Source organism: Schistocerca cancellata, chromosome 8, assembly GCF_023864275.1.
Source record: "Schistocerca cancellata isolate TAMUIC-IGC-003103 chromosome 8, iqSchCanc2.1, whole genome shotgun sequence".
NCBI lineage: Eukaryota > Metazoa > Arthropoda > Insecta > Orthoptera > Acrididae > Schistocerca > Schistocerca cancellata.
In genome coordinates, this window is record NC_064633.1 from 80,213,534 (window position 1) to 80,230,678 (window position 17,145).

General features: G+C 46.8%; 31 non-coding genes across 31 annotated transcripts; all 31 read left to right on the plus strand.

Moving 5' to 3' along the window:
• Positions 1 to 200: 200 nt before the first annotated feature.
• Positions 201 to 273, plus strand: Trnar-ucg (transfer RNA arginine (anticodon UCG)). Its single transcript has one exon. It is a non-coding gene; the product is annotated as a tRNA-Arg (tRNA).
• A 440-nt stretch (positions 274 to 713) lies between these two features.
• On the plus strand, positions 714 to 786 carry Trnak-cuu (transfer RNA lysine (anticodon CUU)). The gene has a single exon. It is a non-coding gene; the product is annotated as a tRNA-Lys (tRNA).
• A 321-nt stretch (positions 787 to 1,107) lies between these two features.
• On the plus strand, positions 1,108 to 1,179 carry Trnat-agu (transfer RNA threonine (anticodon AGU)). Its single transcript has one exon. It is a non-coding gene; the product is annotated as a tRNA-Thr (tRNA).
• A 542-nt stretch (positions 1,180 to 1,721) lies between these two features.
• Positions 1,722 to 1,794, plus strand: Trnar-ucg (transfer RNA arginine (anticodon UCG)). Its single transcript has one exon. It is a non-coding gene; the product is annotated as a tRNA-Arg (tRNA).
• A 440-nt stretch (positions 1,795 to 2,234) lies between these two features.
• Trnak-cuu (transfer RNA lysine (anticodon CUU)) lies at positions 2,235 to 2,307 on the plus strand. The gene has a single exon. It is a non-coding gene; the product is annotated as a tRNA-Lys (tRNA).
• Positions 2,308 to 3,239: 932 nt separating this feature from the next.
• Positions 3,240 to 3,312, plus strand: Trnar-ucg (transfer RNA arginine (anticodon UCG)). The gene has a single exon. It is a non-coding gene; the product is annotated as a tRNA-Arg (tRNA).
• A 440-nt stretch (positions 3,313 to 3,752) lies between these two features.
• Trnak-cuu (transfer RNA lysine (anticodon CUU)) lies at positions 3,753 to 3,825 on the plus strand. Its single transcript has one exon. It is a non-coding gene; the product is annotated as a tRNA-Lys (tRNA).
• A 321-nt stretch (positions 3,826 to 4,146) lies between these two features.
• Trnat-agu (transfer RNA threonine (anticodon AGU)) lies at positions 4,147 to 4,218 on the plus strand. The gene has a single exon. It is a non-coding gene; the product is annotated as a tRNA-Thr (tRNA).
• A 536-nt stretch (positions 4,219 to 4,754) lies between these two features.
• Trnar-ucg (transfer RNA arginine (anticodon UCG)) lies at positions 4,755 to 4,827 on the plus strand. Its single transcript has one exon. It is a non-coding gene; the product is annotated as a tRNA-Arg (tRNA).
• Positions 4,828 to 5,267: 440 nt separating this feature from the next.
• Positions 5,268 to 5,340, plus strand: Trnak-cuu (transfer RNA lysine (anticodon CUU)). Its single transcript has one exon. It is a non-coding gene; the product is annotated as a tRNA-Lys (tRNA).
• A 321-nt stretch (positions 5,341 to 5,661) lies between these two features.
• Trnat-agu (transfer RNA threonine (anticodon AGU)) lies at positions 5,662 to 5,733 on the plus strand. Its single transcript has one exon. It is a non-coding gene; the product is annotated as a tRNA-Thr (tRNA).
• Positions 5,734 to 6,269: 536 nt separating this feature from the next.
• Positions 6,270 to 6,342, plus strand: Trnar-ucg (transfer RNA arginine (anticodon UCG)). The gene has a single exon. It is a non-coding gene; the product is annotated as a tRNA-Arg (tRNA).
• Positions 6,343 to 6,782: 440 nt separating this feature from the next.
• Trnak-cuu (transfer RNA lysine (anticodon CUU)) lies at positions 6,783 to 6,855 on the plus strand. Its single transcript has one exon. It is a non-coding gene; the product is annotated as a tRNA-Lys (tRNA).
• Positions 6,856 to 7,176: 321 nt separating this feature from the next.
• Positions 7,177 to 7,248, plus strand: Trnat-agu (transfer RNA threonine (anticodon AGU)). Its single transcript has one exon. It is a non-coding gene; the product is annotated as a tRNA-Thr (tRNA).
• Positions 7,249 to 7,784: 536 nt separating this feature from the next.
• Trnar-ucg (transfer RNA arginine (anticodon UCG)) lies at positions 7,785 to 7,857 on the plus strand. Its single transcript has one exon. It is a non-coding gene; the product is annotated as a tRNA-Arg (tRNA).
• Positions 7,858 to 8,297: 440 nt separating this feature from the next.
• Positions 8,298 to 8,370, plus strand: Trnak-cuu (transfer RNA lysine (anticodon CUU)). The gene has a single exon. It is a non-coding gene; the product is annotated as a tRNA-Lys (tRNA).
• A 935-nt stretch (positions 8,371 to 9,305) lies between these two features.
• On the plus strand, positions 9,306 to 9,378 carry Trnar-ucg (transfer RNA arginine (anticodon UCG)). Its single transcript has one exon. It is a non-coding gene; the product is annotated as a tRNA-Arg (tRNA).
• A 440-nt stretch (positions 9,379 to 9,818) lies between these two features.
• Positions 9,819 to 9,891, plus strand: Trnak-cuu (transfer RNA lysine (anticodon CUU)). Its single transcript has one exon. It is a non-coding gene; the product is annotated as a tRNA-Lys (tRNA).
• Positions 9,892 to 10,212: 321 nt separating this feature from the next.
• Positions 10,213 to 10,284, plus strand: Trnat-agu (transfer RNA threonine (anticodon AGU)). The gene has a single exon. It is a non-coding gene; the product is annotated as a tRNA-Thr (tRNA).
• Positions 10,285 to 10,820: 536 nt separating this feature from the next.
• On the plus strand, positions 10,821 to 10,893 carry Trnar-ucg (transfer RNA arginine (anticodon UCG)). The gene has a single exon. It is a non-coding gene; the product is annotated as a tRNA-Arg (tRNA).
• Positions 10,894 to 11,333: 440 nt separating this feature from the next.
• On the plus strand, positions 11,334 to 11,406 carry Trnak-cuu (transfer RNA lysine (anticodon CUU)). Its single transcript has one exon. It is a non-coding gene; the product is annotated as a tRNA-Lys (tRNA).
• Positions 11,407 to 11,727: 321 nt separating this feature from the next.
• Trnai-aau (transfer RNA isoleucine (anticodon AAU)) lies at positions 11,728 to 11,799 on the plus strand. Its single transcript has one exon. It is a non-coding gene; the product is annotated as a tRNA-Ile (tRNA).
• Positions 11,800 to 12,339: 540 nt separating this feature from the next.
• Trnar-ucg (transfer RNA arginine (anticodon UCG)) lies at positions 12,340 to 12,412 on the plus strand. Its single transcript has one exon. It is a non-coding gene; the product is annotated as a tRNA-Arg (tRNA).
• A 440-nt stretch (positions 12,413 to 12,852) lies between these two features.
• Trnak-cuu (transfer RNA lysine (anticodon CUU)) lies at positions 12,853 to 12,925 on the plus strand. The gene has a single exon. It is a non-coding gene; the product is annotated as a tRNA-Lys (tRNA).
• A 935-nt stretch (positions 12,926 to 13,860) lies between these two features.
• Trnar-ucg (transfer RNA arginine (anticodon UCG)) lies at positions 13,861 to 13,933 on the plus strand. The gene has a single exon. It is a non-coding gene; the product is annotated as a tRNA-Arg (tRNA).
• Positions 13,934 to 14,373: 440 nt separating this feature from the next.
• On the plus strand, positions 14,374 to 14,446 carry Trnak-cuu (transfer RNA lysine (anticodon CUU)). The gene has a single exon. It is a non-coding gene; the product is annotated as a tRNA-Lys (tRNA).
• Positions 14,447 to 14,767: 321 nt separating this feature from the next.
• Trnat-agu (transfer RNA threonine (anticodon AGU)) lies at positions 14,768 to 14,839 on the plus strand. The gene has a single exon. It is a non-coding gene; the product is annotated as a tRNA-Thr (tRNA).
• A 536-nt stretch (positions 14,840 to 15,375) lies between these two features.
• On the plus strand, positions 15,376 to 15,448 carry Trnar-ucg (transfer RNA arginine (anticodon UCG)). Its single transcript has one exon. It is a non-coding gene; the product is annotated as a tRNA-Arg (tRNA).
• Positions 15,449 to 15,888: 440 nt separating this feature from the next.
• Positions 15,889 to 15,961, plus strand: Trnak-cuu (transfer RNA lysine (anticodon CUU)). The gene has a single exon. It is a non-coding gene; the product is annotated as a tRNA-Lys (tRNA).
• Positions 15,962 to 16,282: 321 nt separating this feature from the next.
• On the plus strand, positions 16,283 to 16,354 carry Trnai-aau (transfer RNA isoleucine (anticodon AAU)). Its single transcript has one exon. It is a non-coding gene; the product is annotated as a tRNA-Ile (tRNA).
• A 540-nt stretch (positions 16,355 to 16,894) lies between these two features.
• On the plus strand, positions 16,895 to 16,967 carry Trnar-ucg (transfer RNA arginine (anticodon UCG)). The gene has a single exon. It is a non-coding gene; the product is annotated as a tRNA-Arg (tRNA).
• The last annotated feature ends 178 nt before the right edge of the window (positions 16,968 to 17,145 follow it).

Consider the following 17,145-nt stretch of genomic DNA (forward strand, 5'->3'; position numbering starts at 1 on the left):
TGAAGCTGATTTGCAACCTCTTGTTTGATCAGCGTCATAAGGGCTTGAATGTAACTTGCGATGGGACACAGCAAGAAGTAGCGTCGTACTTTTAGTACTGAAATTTGAGATGGAGAAATGCGTCAAAGATGGGAAATTCATTCTGCCAAGTGTACAAATGGCGAAAATGAGGTGTGTGTGGGGATGTATATTGCGCCAGTGACCGTGTGGCCTAATGGATAAGGCGTCGGACTTCGGATCCGAAGATTGCAGGTTCGAATCCTGTCACGGTCGAGTTTTTCCTGTTCTACAAAAGTTGCATGCTGTTTTACTGTGTTGTTTGAGTACTGCAAAACTAGTTGAAAGTAGCTGCTGTCCGCTTCCTGGCTGCAAAACCGGCGTCTACCTGAAGCACAAGCAAGACAAGGGTGATCTGTAGCGAAATTTTCGGCACAGTGCCGTTCAGGAGAGTTTTTGTTGCAACTACTGCATCTGATTCAGGACCCAAGGGCTACGCCACAGGCGTCTGCGCACAGTCGAGCATGTGTGTTGAATAATGGTGCTGATAGCCACGTATAATTTCAAGCAGATTTGATGCCTTTCGGAGACAATTTTTCATTGAATAGGATTGTAGCTGATTTGTGGCAGCAGGAAATAAGCTGTAGTCAAAAGAATCTTCAATAGATGGTCGCAGGTCAAATCAGTATTGTATGGCTCGTAACGCGTTGTGTGCAGCCCGGCTAGCTCAGTCGGTAGAGCATGAGACTCTTAATCTCAGGGTCGTGGGTTCGAGCCCCACGCTGGGCGGCTCAAAATTTTGTGTCTACGCGGATCCAACATGCGCCCCTCTCGTGAGCCTTGCGTGATGAACGTAACGGGTTACGACGATGCCTAGCTTCGGATGAATATCAGAGGAACGGTATTTGAAGCTGAAAGTAACTCTGACATGAAATAAATGTGTTGTTTTGGAATTTAATTTGTACATCGATATCGTGTGAGATGTGTAGGAAAGCAGCAGCTGTGGTAACTAAATGCAAATAATGGTCGCTCATGCAGTGCGTTTCGAGCTGAAGGGCTCCGATTCACTAGTCTGTAAGAACAAAGTAGCCGAAAAGTGCGCTAGGAGGCGCCTCCTTAGCTCAGTTGCGGAGCGCTGGTCTAGTAAACCAGAGGTCGTGAGTTCGATCCTCACAGGTGGCAAATGAATTTTGTAACAGCCCCTCCAACCGTGGCCCTTTCGAAAAAAGCGGTCAAGGATAAAAAATATTATGAATGGGTGCGGTATTTAAGAAATGCTCTCGCAAATGAATAGTGTGAATGGTGCTATTAAAGTGGACACCAGAAACTGCTGCTTTTGGCAGTCTCCGGAGAATGCCGACGTGAAATACTTAGTTCTTGTGATGTATTTTCTACCCCTGATAAAGACCCTCGCGATTGTCGTCGTCGTCGTCGTCGCCGCCGCTTTGGTAATAGCGACAACTCGCCATTGTATCACATAGGGTGAGGTACCTTCCGCAAGCGACTGAGATGGCACTAAGCGATTGAAGCTGATTTGCAACCTCTTGTTTGATCAGCGTCATAAGGGCTTGAATGTAACTTGCGATGGGACACAGCAAGAAGTAGCGTCGTACTTTTAGTACTGAAATTTGAGATGGAGAAATGCGTCAAAGATGGGAAATTCATTCTGCCAAGTGTACAAATGGCGAAAATGAGGTGTGTGTGGGGATGTATATTGCGCCAGTGACCGTGTGGCCTAATGGATAAGGCGTCGGACTTCGGATCCGAAGATTGCAGGTTCGAATCCTGTCACGGTCGAGTTTTTCCTGTTCTACAAAAGTTGCATGCTGTTTTACTGTGTTGTTTGAGTACTGCAAAACTAGTTGAAAGTAGCTGCTGTCCGCTTCCTGGCTGCAAAACCGGCGTCTACCTGAAGCACAAGCAAGACAAGGGTGATCTGTAGCGAAATTTTCGGCACAGTGCCGTTCAGGAGAGTTTTTGTTGCAACTACTGCATCTGATTCAGGACCCAAGGGCTACGCCACAGGCGTCTGCGCACAGTCGAGCATGTGTGTTGAATAATGGTGCTGATAGCCACGTATAATTTCAAGCAGATTTGATGCCTTTCGGAGACAATTTTTCATTGAATAGGATTGTAGCTGATTTGTGGCAGCAGGAAATAAGCTGTAGTCAAAAGAATCTTCAATAGATGGTCGCAGGTCAAATCAGTATTGCATGGCTCGTAACGCGTTGTGTGCAGCCCGGCTAGCTCAGTCGGTAGAGCATGAGACTCTTAATCTCAGGGTCGTTGGTTCGAGCCCCACGCTGGGCGGCTCAAAATTTTGTGTCTACGCGGATCCAACATGCGCCCCTCTCGTGAGCCTTGCGTGATGAACGTAACGGGTTACGACGATGCCTAGCTTCATATGAATATCAGAGGAACGGTATTTGAAGCTGAAAGTAACTCTGACATGAAATAAATGTGTTGTTTTGGAATTTAATTTGTACATCGATATCGTGTGAGATGTGTAGGAAAGCAGCAGCTGTGCTAACTAAATGCAAATAATGGTCACTCATGCAGTGCGTTTCGAGCTGAAGGGCTCCGATTCACTAGTCTGTAAGAACAAAGTACCCGAAAATCGCGCTAGGAGGCTCCTCCTTAGCTCAGTTGCGGAGCGCTGGTCTAGTAAACCAGAGGTCGTGAGTTCGATCCTCACAGGTGGCAAATGAATTTTGTAACAGCCCCTCCAACCGTGGCCCTTTCGAAAAAAGCGGTCAAGGATAAAAAATATTATGAATGGGTGCGGTATTTAAGAAATGCTCTCGCAAATGAATAGTGTGAATGGTGCTATTAAAGTGGGCACCAGAAACTGCTGCTTTTGGCAGTCTCCGGAGAATGCCGACGTGAAATACTTAGTTCTTGTGATGTATTTTCTACCCCTGATAAAGACCCTCGCGATTGTCGTCGTCGTCGTCGCCGCCGCTTTGGTAATAGCGACAACTCGCCATTGTATCACATAGGGTGAGGTACCTTCCGCAAGCGACTGAGATGGCACTAAGCGATTGAAGCTGATTTGCAACCTCTTGTTTGATCAGCGTCATAAGGGCTTGAATGTAACTTGCGATGGGACACAGCAAGAAGTAGCGTCGTACTTTTAGTACTGAAATTTGAGATGGAGAAATGCGTCAAAGATGGGAAATTCATTCTGCCAAGTGTACAAATGGCGAAAATGAGGTGTGTGTGGGGATGTATATTGCGCCAGTGACCGTGTGGCCTAATGGATAAGGCGTCGGACTTCGGATCCGAAGATTGCAGGTTCGAATCCTGTCACGGTCGAGTTTTTCCTGTTCTACAAAAGTTGCATGCTGTTTTACTGTGTTGTTTGAGTACTGCAAAACTAGTTGAAAGTAGCTGCTGTCCGCTTCCTGGCTGCAAAACCGGCGTCTACCTGAAGCACAAGCAAGACAAGGGTGATCTGTAGCGAAATTTTCGGCACAGTGCCGTTCAGGAGAGTTTTTGTTGCAACTACTGCATCTGATTCAGGACCCAAGGGCTACGCCACAGGCGTCTGCGCACAGTCGAGCATGTGTGTTGAATAATGGTGCTGATAGCCACGTATAATTTCAAGCAGATTTGATGCCTTTCGGAGACAATTTTTCATTGAATAGGATTGTAGCTGATTTGTGGCAGCAGGAAATAAGCTGTAGTCAAAAGAATCTTCAATAGATGGTCGCAGGTCAAATCAGTATTGTATGGCTCGTAACGCGTTGTGTGCAGCCCGGCTAGCTCAGTCGGTAGAGCATGAGACTCTTAATCTCAGGGTCGTGGGTTCGAGCCCCACGCTGGGCGGCTCAAAATTTTGTGTCTACGCGGATCCAACATGCGCCCCTCTCGTGAGCCTTGCGTGATGAACGTAACGGGTTACGACGATGCCTAGCTTCGGATGAATATCAGAGGAACGGTATTTGAAGCTGAAAGTAACTCTGACATGAAATAAATGTGTTGTTTTGGAATTTAATTTGTACATCGATATCGTGTGAGATGTGTAGGAAAGCAGCAGCTGTGGTAACTAAATGCAAATAATGGTCGCTCATGCAGTGCGTTTCGAGCTGAAGGGCTCCGATTCACTAGTCTGTAAGAACAAAGTACCCGAAAATCGCGCTAGGAGGCGCCTCCTTAGCTCAGTGGCGGAGCGCTGGTCTAGTAAACCAGAGGTCGTGAGTTCGATCCTCACAGGTGGCAAATGAATTTTGTAACAGCCCCTCCCACCGTGGCCCTTTCGAAAAAAGCGGTCAAGGATAAAAAATATTATGAATGGGTGCGGTATTTAAGAAATGCTCTCGCAAATGAATAGTGTGAATGGTGCTATTAAAGTGGGCACCAGAAACTGCTGCTTTTGGCAGTCTCCGGAGAATGCCGACGTGAAATACTTAGTTCTTGTGATGTATTTTCTACCCCTGATAAAGACCCTCGCGATTGTCGTCGTCGTCGCCGCCGCTTTGCTAATAGCGACAACTCGCCATTGAATCACATAGGGTGAGGTACCTTCTGCAAGCGACTGAGATGGCACTAAGCGATTGAAGCTGATTTGCAACCTCTTGTTTGATCAGCGTCATGAGGGCTTGTATGTAACTTGCGATGGGACACAGCAAGAAGTAGCGTCGTACTTTTAGTACTGAAATTTGAGATGGAGAAATGCGTCAAAGATGGGAAATTCATTCTGCCAAGTGTACAAATGGCGAAAATGAGGTGTGTGTGGGGAAGTATATTGCGCCAGTGACCGTGTGGCCTAATGGATAAGGCGTCGGACTTCGGATCCGAAGATTGCAGGTTCGAATCCTGTCACGGTCGAGTTTTTCCTGTTCTACAAAAGTTGCATGCTGTTTTACTGTGTTGTTTGAGTACTGCAAAACTAGTTGAAAGTAGCTGCTGTCCGCTTCCTGGCTGCAAAACCGGCGTCTACCTGAAGCACAAGCAAGTCAAGGGTGATCTGTAGCGAAATTTTCGGCACAGTGCCGTTCAGGAGAGTTTTTGTTGCAACTACTGCATCTGATTCAGGACCCAAGGGCTACGCCACAGGCGTCTGCGCACAGTCGAGCATGTGTGTTGAATAATGGTGCTGATAGCCACGTATAATTTCAAGCAGATTTGATGCCTTTCGGAGACAATTTTTCATTGAATAGGATTGTAGCTGATTTGTGGCAGCAGGAAATAAGCTGTAGTCAAAAGAATCTTCAATAGATGGTCGCAGGTCTAATCAGTATTGTATGGCTCGTAACGCGTTGTGTGCAGCCCGGCTAGCTTAGTCGGTAGAGCATGAGACTCTTAATCTCAGGGTCGTGGGTTCGAGCCCCACGCTGGGCGGCTCAAAATTTTGTGTCTACGCGGATCCAACATGCGCCCCTCTCGTGAGCCTTGCGTGATGAACGTAACGGGTTACGACGATGCCTAGCTTCATATGAATATGAGAGGAACGGTATTTGAAGCTGAAAGTAACTCTGACATGAAATAAATGTGTTGTTTTGGAATTTAATTTGTACATCGATATCGTGTGAGATGTGTAGGAAAGCAGCAGCTGTGCTAACTAAATGCAAATAATGGTCGCTCATGCAGTGCGTTTCGAGCTGAAGGGCTCCGATTCACTAGTCTGTAAGAACAAAGTACCCGAAAATCGCACTAGGAGGCGCCTCCTTAGCTCAGTGGCGGAGCGCTGGTCTAGTAAACCAGAGGTCGTGAGTTCGATCCTCACAGGTGGCAAATGAATTTTGTAACAGCCCCTCCCACCGTGGCCCTTTCGAAAAAAGCGGTCAAGGATAAAAAATATTATGAATGGGTGCGGTATTTAAGAAATGCTCTCGCAAATGAATAGTGTGGATGGTGCTATTAAAGTGGGCACCAGAAACTGCTGCTTTTGGCAGTCTCCGGAGAATGCCGACGTGAAATACTTAGTTCTTGTGATGTATTTTCTACCCCTGATAAAGACCCTCGCGATTGTCGTCGTCGTCGCCGCCGCTTTGCTAATAGCGACAACTCGCCATTGAATCACATAGGGTGAGGTACCTTCCGCAAGCGACTGAGATGGCACTAAGCGATTGAAGCTGATTTGCAACCTCTTGTTTGATCAGCGTCATGAGGGCTTGTATGTAACTTGCGATGTGACACAGCAAGAAGTAGCGTCGTACTTTTAGTACTGAAATTTGAGATGGAGAAATGCGTCAAAGATGGGAAATTCATTCTGCCAAGTGTACAAATGGCGAAAATGAGGTGTGTGTGGGGATGTATATTGCGCCAGTGACCGTGTGGCCTAATGGATAAGGCGTCGGACTTCGGATCCGAAGATTGCAGGTTCGAATCCTGTCACGGTCGAGTTTTTCCTGTTCTACAAAAGTTGCATGCTGTTTTACTGTGTTGTTTGAGTACTGCAAAACTAGTTGAAAGTAGCTGCTGTCCGCTTCCTGGCTGCAAAACCGGCGTCTACCTGAAGCACAAGCAAGTCAAGGGTGATCTGTAGCGAAATTTTCGGCACAGTGCCGTTCAGGAGAGTTTTTGTTGCAACTACTGCATCTGATTCAGGACCCAAGGGCTACGCCACAGGCGTCTGCGCACAGTCGAGCATGTGTGTTGAATAATGGTGCTGATAGCCACGTATAATTTCAAGCAGATTTGATGCCTTTCGGAGACAATTTTTCATTGAATAGGATTGTAGCTGATTTGTGGCAGCAGGAAATAAGCTGTAGTCAAAAGAATCTTCAATAGATGGTCGCAGGTCAAATCAGTATTGTATGGCTCGTAACGCGTTGTGTGCAGCCCGGCTAGCTCAGTCGGTAGAGCATGAGACTCTTAATCTCAGGGTCGTGGGTTCGAGCCCCACGCTGGGCGGCTCAAAATTTTGTGACTACGCGGATCCAACATGCGCCCCTCTCGTGAGCCTTGCGTGATGAACGTAACGGGTTACGACGATGCCTAGCTTCATATGAATATCAGAGGAACGGTATTTGAAGCTGAAAGTAACTCTGACATGAAATAAATGTGTTGTTTTGGAATTTAATTTGTACATCGATATCGTGTGAGATGTGTAGGAAAGCAGCAGCTGTGCTAACTAAATGCAAATAATTGTCGCTCATGCAGTGCGTTTCGAGCTGAAGGGCCCCGATTCACTAGTCTGTAAGAACAAAGTACCCGAAAATCGCGCTAGGAGGCGCCTCCTTAGCTCAGTTGCGGAGCGCTGGTCTAGTAAACCAGAGGTCGTGAGTTCGATCCTCACAGGTGGCAAATGAATTTTGTAACAGCCCCTCCAACCGTCGCCCTTTCGAAAAAAGCGGTCAAGGATAAAAAATATTATGAATGGGTGCGGCATTTAAGAAATGCTCTCGCAAATGAATAGTGTGAATGGTGCTATTAAAGTGGGCACCAGAAACTGCTGCTTTTGGCAGTCTCCGGAGAATGCCGACGTGAAATACTTAGTTCTTGTGATGTATTTTCTACCCCTGATAAAGACCCTCGCGATTGTCGTCGTCGTCGCCGCCGCTTTGGTAATAGCGACAACTCGCCATTGTATCACATAGGGTGAGGTACCTTCCGCAAGCGACTGAGATGGCACTAAGCGATTGAAGCTGATTTGCAACCTCTTGTTTGATCAGCGTCATAAGGGCTTGAATGTAACTTGCGATGGGACACAGCAAGAAGTAGCGTCGTACTTTTAGTACTGAAATTTGAGATGGAGAAATGCGTCAAAGATGGGAAATTCATTCTGCCAAGTGTACAAATGGCGAAAATGAGGTGTGTGTGGGGATGTATATTGCGCCAGTGACCGTGTGGCCTAATGGATAAGGCGTCGGACTTCGGATCCGAAGATTGCAGGTTCGAATCCTGTCACGGTCGAGTTTTTCCTGTTCTACAAAAGTTGCATGCTGTTTTACTGTGTTGTTTGAGTACTGCAAAACTAGTTGAAAGTAGCTGCTGTCCGCTTCCTGGCTGCAAAACCGGCGTCTACCTGAAGCACAAGCAAGACAAGGGTGATCTGTAGCGAAATTTTCGGCACAGTGCCGTTCAGGAGAGTTTTTGTTGCAACTACTGCATCTGATTCAGGACCCAAGGGCTACGCCACAGGCGTCTGCGCACAGTCGAGCATGTGTGTTGAATAATGGTGCTGATAGCCACGTATAATTTCAAGCAGATTTGATGCCTTTCGGAGACAATTTTTCATTGAATAGGATTGTAGCTGATTTGTGGCAGCAGGAAATAAGCTGTAGTCAAAAGAATCTTCAATAGATGGTCGCAGGTCAAATCAGTATTGTATGGCTCGTAACGCGTTGTGTGCAGCCCGGCTAGCTCAGTCGGTAGAGCATGAGACTCTTAATCTCAGGGTCGTGGGTTCGAGCCCCACGCTGGGCGGCTCAAAATTTTGTGTCTACGCGGATCCAACATGCGCCCCTCTCGTGAGCCTTGCGTGATGAACGTAACGGGTTACGACGATGCCTAGCTTCGGATGAATATCAGAGGAACGGTATTTGAAGCTGAAAGTAACTCTGACATGAAATAAATGTGTTGTTTTGGAATTTAATTTGTACATCGATATCGTGTGAGATGTGTAGGAAAGCAGCAGCTGTGGTAACTAAATGCAAATAATGGTCGCTCATGCGGTGCGTTTCGAGCTGAAGGGCTCCGATTCACTAGTCTGTAAGAACAAAGTACCCGAAAATCGCGCTAGGATTCGCCTCCTCAGCTCAGTGGCGTAGCGCTGGTCTAGTAAACCAGAGGTCGTGTGTTCGATCCTCACAGGTGGCAAATGAATTTTGTAACAGCCCCTCCAACCGTGGCCCTTTCGAAAAAAGCGGTCAAGGATAAAAAATGTTATGAATGGGTGCGGTATTTAAGAAATACTCTCGCAAATGAATAGTGTGAATGGTGCTATTAAAGTGGGCACCAGAAACTGCTGATTTTGGCAGTCTCCGGAGAATGCCGACGTGAAATACTTAGTTCTTGTGATGTAATTTCTACCCCTGATAAAGACCCTCGCGATTGTCGTCGTCGTCGTCGTCGCCGCCGCTTTGGTAATAGCGACAACTCGCCATTGTATCACATAGGGTGAGGTACCTTCCGCAAGCGACTGAGATGGCACTAAGCGATTGAAGCTGATTTGCAACCTCTTGTTTGATCAGCGTCATAAGGGCTTGAATGTAACTTGCGATGGGACACAGCAAGAAGTAGCGTCGTACTTTTAGTACCGAAATTTGAGATGGAGAAATGCGTCAAAGATGGGAAATTCATTCTGCCAAGTGTACAAATGGCGAAAATGAGGTGTGTGTGGGGAAGTATATTGCGCCAGTGACCGTGTGGCCTAATGGATAAGGCGTCGGACTTCGGATCCGAAGATTGCAGGTTCGAATCCTGTCACGGTCGAGTTTTTCCTGTTCTACAAAAGTTGCATGCTGTTTTACTGTGTTGTTTGAGTACTGCAAAACTAGTTGAAAGTAGCTGCTGTCCGCTTCCTGGCTGCAAAACCGGCGTCTACCTGAAGCACAAGCAAGTCAAGGGTGATCTGTAGCGAAATTTTCGGCACAGTGCCGTTCAGGAGAGTTTTTGTTGCAACTACTGCATCTGATTCAGGACCCAAGGGCTACGCCACAGGCGTCTGCGCACAGTCGAGCATGTGTGTTGAATAATGGTGCTGATAGCCACGTATAATTTCAAGCAGATTTGATGCCTTTCGGAGACAATTTTTCATTGAATAGGATTGTAGCTGATTTGTGGCAGCAGGAAATAAGCTGTAGTCAAAAGAATCTTCAATAGATGGTCGCAGGTCTAATCAGTATTGTATGGCTCGTAACGCGTTGTGTGCAGCCCGGCTAGCTTAGTCGGTAGAGCATGAGACTCTTAATCTCAGGGTCGTGGGTTCGAGCCCCACGCTGGGCGGCTCAAAATTTTGTGTCTACGCGGATCCAACATGCGCCCCTCTCGTGAGCCTTGCGTGATGAACGTAACGGGTTACGACGATGCCTAGCTTCATATGAATATCAGAGGAACGGTATTTGAAGCTGAAAGTAACTCTGACATGAAATAAATGTGTTGTTTTGGAATTTAATTTGTACATCGATATCGTGTGAGATGTGTAGGAAAGCAGCAGCTGTGCTAACTAAATGCAAATAATGGTCGCTCATGCAGTGCGTTTCGAGCTGAAGGGCTCCGATTCACTAGTCTGTAAGAACAAAGTACCCGAAAATCGCACTAGGAGGCGCCTCCTTAGCTCAGTGGCGGAGCGCTGGTCTAGTAAACCAGAGGTCGTGAGTTCGATCCTCACAGGTGGCAAATGAATTTTGTAACAGCCCCTCCCACCGTGGCCCTTTCGAAAAAAGCGGTCAAGGATAAAAAATATTATGAATGGGTGCGGTATTTAAGAAATGCTCTCGCAAATGAATAGTGTGAATGGTGCTATTAAAGTGGGCACCAGAAACTGCTGCTTTTGGCAGTCTCCGGAGAATGCCGACGTGAAATACTTAGTTCTTGTGATGTATTTTCTACCCCTGATAAAGACCCTCGCGATTGTCGTCGTCGTCGCCGCCGCTTTGCTAATAGCGACAACTCGCCATTGAATCACATAGGGTGAGGTACCTTCCGCAAGCGACTGAGATGGCACTAAGCGATTGAAGCTGATTTGCAACCTCTTGTTTGATCAGCGTCATGAGGGCTTGTATGTAACTTGCGATGTGACACAGCAAGAAGTAGCGTCGTACTTTTAGTACTGAAATTTGAGATGGAGAAATGCGTCAAAGATGGGAAATTCATTCTGCCAAGTGTACAAATGGCGAAAATGAGGTGTGTGTGGGGATGTATATTGCGCCAGTGACCGTGTGGCCTAATGGATAAGGCGTCGGACTTCGGATCCGAAGATTGCAGGTTCGAATCCTGTCACGGTCGAGTTTTTCCTGTTCTACAAAAGTTGCATGCTGTTTTACTGTGTTGTTTGAGTACTGCAAAACTAGTTGAAAGTAGCTGCTGTCCGCTTCCTGGCTGCAAAACCGGCGTCTACCTGAAGCACAAGCAAGTCAAGGGTGATCTGTAGCGAAATTTTCGGCACAGTGCCGTTCAGGAGAGTTTTTGTTGCAACTACTGCATCTGATTCAGGACCCAAGGGCTACGCCACAGGCGTCTGCGCACAGTCGAGCATGTGTGTTGAATAATGGTGCTGATAGCCACGTATAATTTCAAGCAGATTTGATGCCTTTCGGAGACAATTTTTCATTGAATAGGATTGTAGCTGATTTGTGGCAGCAGGAAATAAGCTGTAGTCAAAAGAATCTTCAATAGATGGTCGCAGGTCAAATCAGTATTGTATGGCTCGTAACGCGTTGTGTGCAGCCTGGCTAGCTCAGTCGGTAGAGCATGAGACTCTTAATCTCAGGGTCGTGGGTTCGAGCCCCACGCTGGGCGGCTCAAAATTTTGTGTCTACGCGGATCCAACATGCGCCCCTCTCGTGAGCCTTGCGTGATGAACGTAACGGGTTACGACGATGCCTAGCTTCGGATGAATATCAGAGGAACGGTATTTGAAGCTGAAAGTAACTCTGACATGAAATAAATGTGTTGTTTTGGAATTTAATTTGTACATCGATATCGTGTGAGATGTGTAGGAAAGCAGCAGCTGTGCTAACTAAATGCAAATAATGGTCGCTCATGCAGTGCGTTTCGAGCTGAAGGGCTCCGATTCACTAGTCTGTAAGAACAAAGTGCCCGAAAATCGCACTAGGAGGCGCCTCCTTAGCTCAGTGGCGGAGCGCTGGTCTAATAAACCAGAGGTCGTGAGTTCGATCCTCACAGGTGGCAAATGAATTTTGTAACAGCCCCTCCCACCGTGGCCCTTTCGAAAAAAGCGGTCAAGGATAAAAAAATATTATGAATGGGTGCGGTATTTTTTAAGAAATGCTCTCGCAAATGAATAGTGTGAATGGTGCTATTAAAGTGGGCACCAGAAACTGCTGCTTTTGGCAGTCTCCGGAGAATGCCGACGTGAAATACTTAGTTCTTGTGATGTATTTTCTACCCCTGATAAAGACCCTCGCGATTGTCGTCGTCGTCGCCGCCGCTTTGGTAATAGCGACAACTCGCCATTGTATCACATAGGGTGAGGTACCTTCCGCAAGCGACTGAGATGGCACTAAGCGATTGAAGCTGATTTGCAACCTCTTGTTTGATCAGCGTCATAAGGGCTTGAATGTAACTTGCGATGGGACACAGCAAGAAGTAGCGTCGTACTTTTAGTACTGAAATTTGAGATGGAGAAATGCGTCAAAGATGGGAAATTCATTCTGCCAAGTGTACAAATGGCGAAAATGAGGTGTGTGTGGGGATGTATATTGCGCCAGTGACCGTGTGGCCTAATGGATAAGGCGTCGGACTTCGGATCCGAAGATTGCAGGTTCGAATCCTGTCACGGTCGAGTTTTTCCTGTTCTACAAAAGTTGCATGCTGTTTTACTGTGTTGTTTGAGTACTGCAAAACTAGTTGAAAGTAGCTGCTGTCCGCTTCCTGGCTGCAAAACCGGCGTCTACCTGAAGCACAAGCAAGACAAGGGTGATCTGTAGCGAAATTTTCGGCACAGTGCCGTTCAGGAGAGTTTTTGTTGCAACTACTGCATCTGATTCAGGACCCAAGGGCTACGCCACAGGCGTCTGCGCACAGTCGAGCATGTGTGTTGAATAATGGTGCTGATAGCCACGTATAATTTCAAGCAGATTTGATGCCTTTCGGAGACAATTTTTCATTGAATAGGATTGTAGCTGATTTGTGGCAGCAGGAAATAAGCTGTAGTCAAAAGAATCTTCAATAGATGGTCGCAGGTCAAATCAGTATTGTATGGCTCGTAACGCGTTGTGTGCAGCCCGGCTAGCTCAGTCGGTAGAGCATGAGACTCTTAATCTCAGGGTCGTGGGTTCGAGCCCCACGCTGGGCGGCTCAAAATTTTGTGTCTACGCGGATCCAACATGCGCCCCTCTCGTGAGCCTTGCGTGATGAACGTAACGGGTTACGACGATGCCTAGCTTCGGATGAATATCAGAGGAACGGTATTTGAAGCTGAAAGTAACTCTGACATGAAATAAATGTGTTGTTTTGGAATTTAATTTGTACATCGATATCGTGTGAGATGTGTAGGAAAGCAGCAGCTGTGGTAACTAAATGCAAATAATGGTCGCTCATGCGGTGCGTTTCGAGCTGAAGGGCTCCGATTCACTAGTCTGTAAGAACAAAGTACCCGAAAATCGCGCTAGGATTCGCCTCCTCAGCTCAGTGGCGTAGCGCTGGTCTAGTAAACCAGAGGTCGTGTGTTCGATCCTCACAGGTGGCAAATGAATTTTGTAACAGCCCCTCCAACCGTGGCCCTTTCGAAAAAAGCGGTCAAGGATAAAAAATGTTATGAATGGGTGCGGTATTTAAGAAATACTCTCGCAAATGAATAGTGTGAATGGTGCTATTAAAGTGGGCACCAGAAACTGCTGATTTTGGCAGTCTCCGGAGAATGCCGACGTGAAATACTTAGTTCTTGTGATGTAATTTCTACCCCTGATAAAGACCCTCGCGATTGTCGTCGTCGTCGTCGTCGCCGCCGCTTTGGTAATAGCGACAACTCGCCATTGTATCACATAGGGTGAGGTACCTTCCGCAAGCGACTGAGATGGCACTAAGCGATTGAAGCTGATTTGCAACCTCTTGTTTGATCAGCGTCATAAGGGCTTGAATGTAACTTGCGATGGGACACAGCAAGAAGTAGCGTCGTACTTTTAGTACCGAAATTTGAGATGGAGAAATGCGTCAAAGATGGGAAATTCATTCTGCCAAGTGTACAAATGGCGAAAATGAGGTGTGTGTGGGGAAGTATATTGCGCCAGTGACCGTGTGGCCTAATGGATAAGGCGTCGGACTTCGGATCCGAAGATTGCAGGTTAGAATCCTGTCACGGTCGAGTTTTTCCTGTTCTACAAAAGTTGCATGCTGTTTTACTGTGTTGTTTGAGTACTGCAAAACTAGTTGAAAGTAGCTGCTGTCCGCTTCCTGGCTGCAAAACCGGCGTCTACCTGAAGCACAAGCAAGTCAAGGGTGATCTGTAGCGAAATTTTCGGCACAGTGCCGTTCAGGAGAGTTTTTGTTGCAACTACTGCATCTGATTCAGGACCCAAGGGCTACGCCACAGGCGTCTGCGCACAGTCGAGCATGTGTGTTGAATAATGGTGCTGATAGCCACGTATAATTTCAAGCAGATTTGATGCCTTTCGGAGACAATTTTTCATTGAATAGGATTGTAGCTGATTTGTGGCAGCAGGAAATAAGCTGTAGTCAAAAGAATCTTCAATAGATGGTCGCAGGTCTAATCAGTATTGTATGGCTCGTAACGCGTTGTGTGCAGCCCGGCTAGCTTAGTCGGTAGAGCATGAGACTCTTAATCTCAGGGTCGTGGGTTCGAGCCCCACGCTGGGCGGCTCAAAATTTTGTGTCTACGCGGATCCAACATGCGCCCCTCTCGTGAGCCTTGCGTGATGAACGTAACGGGTTACGACGATGCCTAGCTTCATATGAATATCAGAGGAACGGTATTTGAAGCTGAAAGTAACTCTGACATGAAATAAATGTGTTGTTTTGGAATTTAATTTGTACATCGATATCGTGTGAGATGTGTAGGAAAGCAGCAGCTGTGCTAACTAAATGCAAATAATGGTCGCTCATGCAGTGCGTTTCGAGCTGAAGGGCTCCGATTCACTAGTCTGTAAGAACAAAGTACCCGAAAATCGCACTAGGAGGCGCCTCCTTAGCTCAGTGGCGGAGCGCTGGTCTAGTAAACCAGAGGTCGTGAGTTCGATCCTCACAGGTGGCAAATGAATTTTGTAACAGCCCCTCCCACCGTGGCCCTTTCGAAAAAAGCGGTCAAGGATAAAAAATATTATGAATGGGTGCGGTATTTAAGAAATGCTCTCGCAAATGAATAGTGTGAATGGTGCTATTAAAGTGGGCACTAGAAACTGCTGCTTTTGGCAGTCTCCGGAGAATGCCGACGTGAAATACTTAGTTCTTGTGATGTATTTTCTACCCCTGATAAAGACCCTCGCGATTGTCGTCGTCGTCGCCGCCGCTTTGCTAATAGCGACAACTCGCCATTGAATCACATAGGGTGAGGTACCTTCCGCAAGCGACTGAGATGGCACTAAGCGATTGAAGCTGATTTGCAACCTCTTGTTTGATCAGCGTCATGAGGGCTTGTATGTAACTTGCGATGTGACACAGCAAGAAGTAGCGTCGTACTTTTAGTACTGAAATTTGAGATGGAGAAATGCGTCAAAGATGGGAAATTCATTCTGCCAAGTGTACAAATGGCGAAAATGAGGTGTGTGTGGGGATGTATATTGCGCCAGTGACCGTGTGGCCTAATGGATAAGGCGTCGGACTTCGGATCCGAAGATTGCAGGTTCGAATCCTGTCACGGTCGAGTTTTTCCTGTTCTACAAAAGTTGCATGCTGTTTTACTGTGTTGTTTGAGTACTGCAAAACTAGTTGAAAGTAGCTGCTGTCCGCTTCCTGGCTGCAAAACCGGCGTCTACCTGAAGCACAAGCAAGTCAAGGGTGATCTGTAGCGAAATTTTCGGCACAGTGCCGTTCAGGAGAGTTTTTGTTGCAACTACTGCATCTGATTCAGGACCCAAGGGCTACGCCACAGGCGTCTGCGCACAGTCGAGCATGTGTGTTGAATAATGGTGCTGATAGCCACGTATAATTTCAAGCAGATTTGATGCCTTTCGGAGACAATTTTTCATTGAATAGGATTGTAGCTGATTTGTGGCAGCAGGAAATAAGCTGTAGTCAAAAGAATCTTCAATAGATGGTCGCAGGTCAAATCAGTATTGTATGGCTCGTAACGCGTTGTGTGCAGCCTGGCTAGCTCAGTCGGTAGAGCATGAGACTCTTAATCTCAGGGTCGTGGGTTCGAGCCCCACGCTGGGCGGCTCAAAATTTTGTGTCTACGCGGATCCAACATGCGCCCCTCTCGTGAGCCTTGCGTGATGAACGTAACGGGTTACGACGATGCCTAGCTTCGGATGAATATCAGAGGAACGGTATTTGAAGCTGAAAGTAACTCTGACATGAAATAAATGTGTTGTTTTGGAATTTAATTTGTACATCGATATCGTGTGAGATGTGTAGGAAAGCAGCAGCTGTGCTAACTAAATGCAAATAATGGTCGCTCATGCAGTGCGTTTCGAGCTGAAGGGCTCCGATTCACTAGTCTGTAAGAACAAAGTACCCGAAAACCGCACTACGAGGCGCCTCCTTAGCTCAGTGGCGGAGCGCTGGTCTAATAAACCAGAGGTCGTGAGTTCGATCCTCACAGGTGGCAAATGAATTTTGTAACAGCCCCTCCCACCGTGGCCCTTTCGAAAAAAGCGGTCAAGGATAAAAAAATATTATGAATGGGTGCGGTATTTTTTAAGAAATGCTCTCGCAAATGAATAGTGTGAATGGTGCTATTAAAGTGGGCACCAGAAACTGTTGCTTTTGGCAGTCTCCGGAGAATGCCGACGTGAAATACTTAGTTCTTGTGATGTATTTTCTACCCCTGATAAAGACCCTCGCGATTGTCGTCGTCGTCGCCGCCGCTTTGGTAATAGCGACAACTCGCCATTGTATCACATAGGGTGAGGTACCTTCCGCAAGCGACTGAGATGGCACTAAGCGATTGAAGCTGATTTGCAACCTCTTGTTTGATCAGCGTCATAAGGGCTTGTATGTAACTTGCGATGTGACACAGCAAGAAGTAGCGTCGTACTTTTAGTACTGAAATTTGAGATGGAGAAATGCGTCAAAGATGGGAAATTCATTCTGCCAAGTGTACAAATGGCGAAAATGAGGTGTGTGTGGGGATGTATATTGCGCCAGTGACCGTGTGGCCTAATGGATAAGGCGTCGGACTTCGGATCCGAAGATTGCAGGTTCGAATCCTGTCACGGTCGAGTTTTTCCTGTTCTACAAAAGTTGCATGCTGTTTTACTGTGTTGTTTGAGTACTGCAAAACTAGTTGAAAGTAGCTGCTGTCCGCTTCCTGGCTGCAAAACCGGCGTCTACCTGAAGCACAAGCAAGACAAGGGTGATCTGTAGCGAAATTTTCGGCACAGTGCCGTTCAGGAGAGT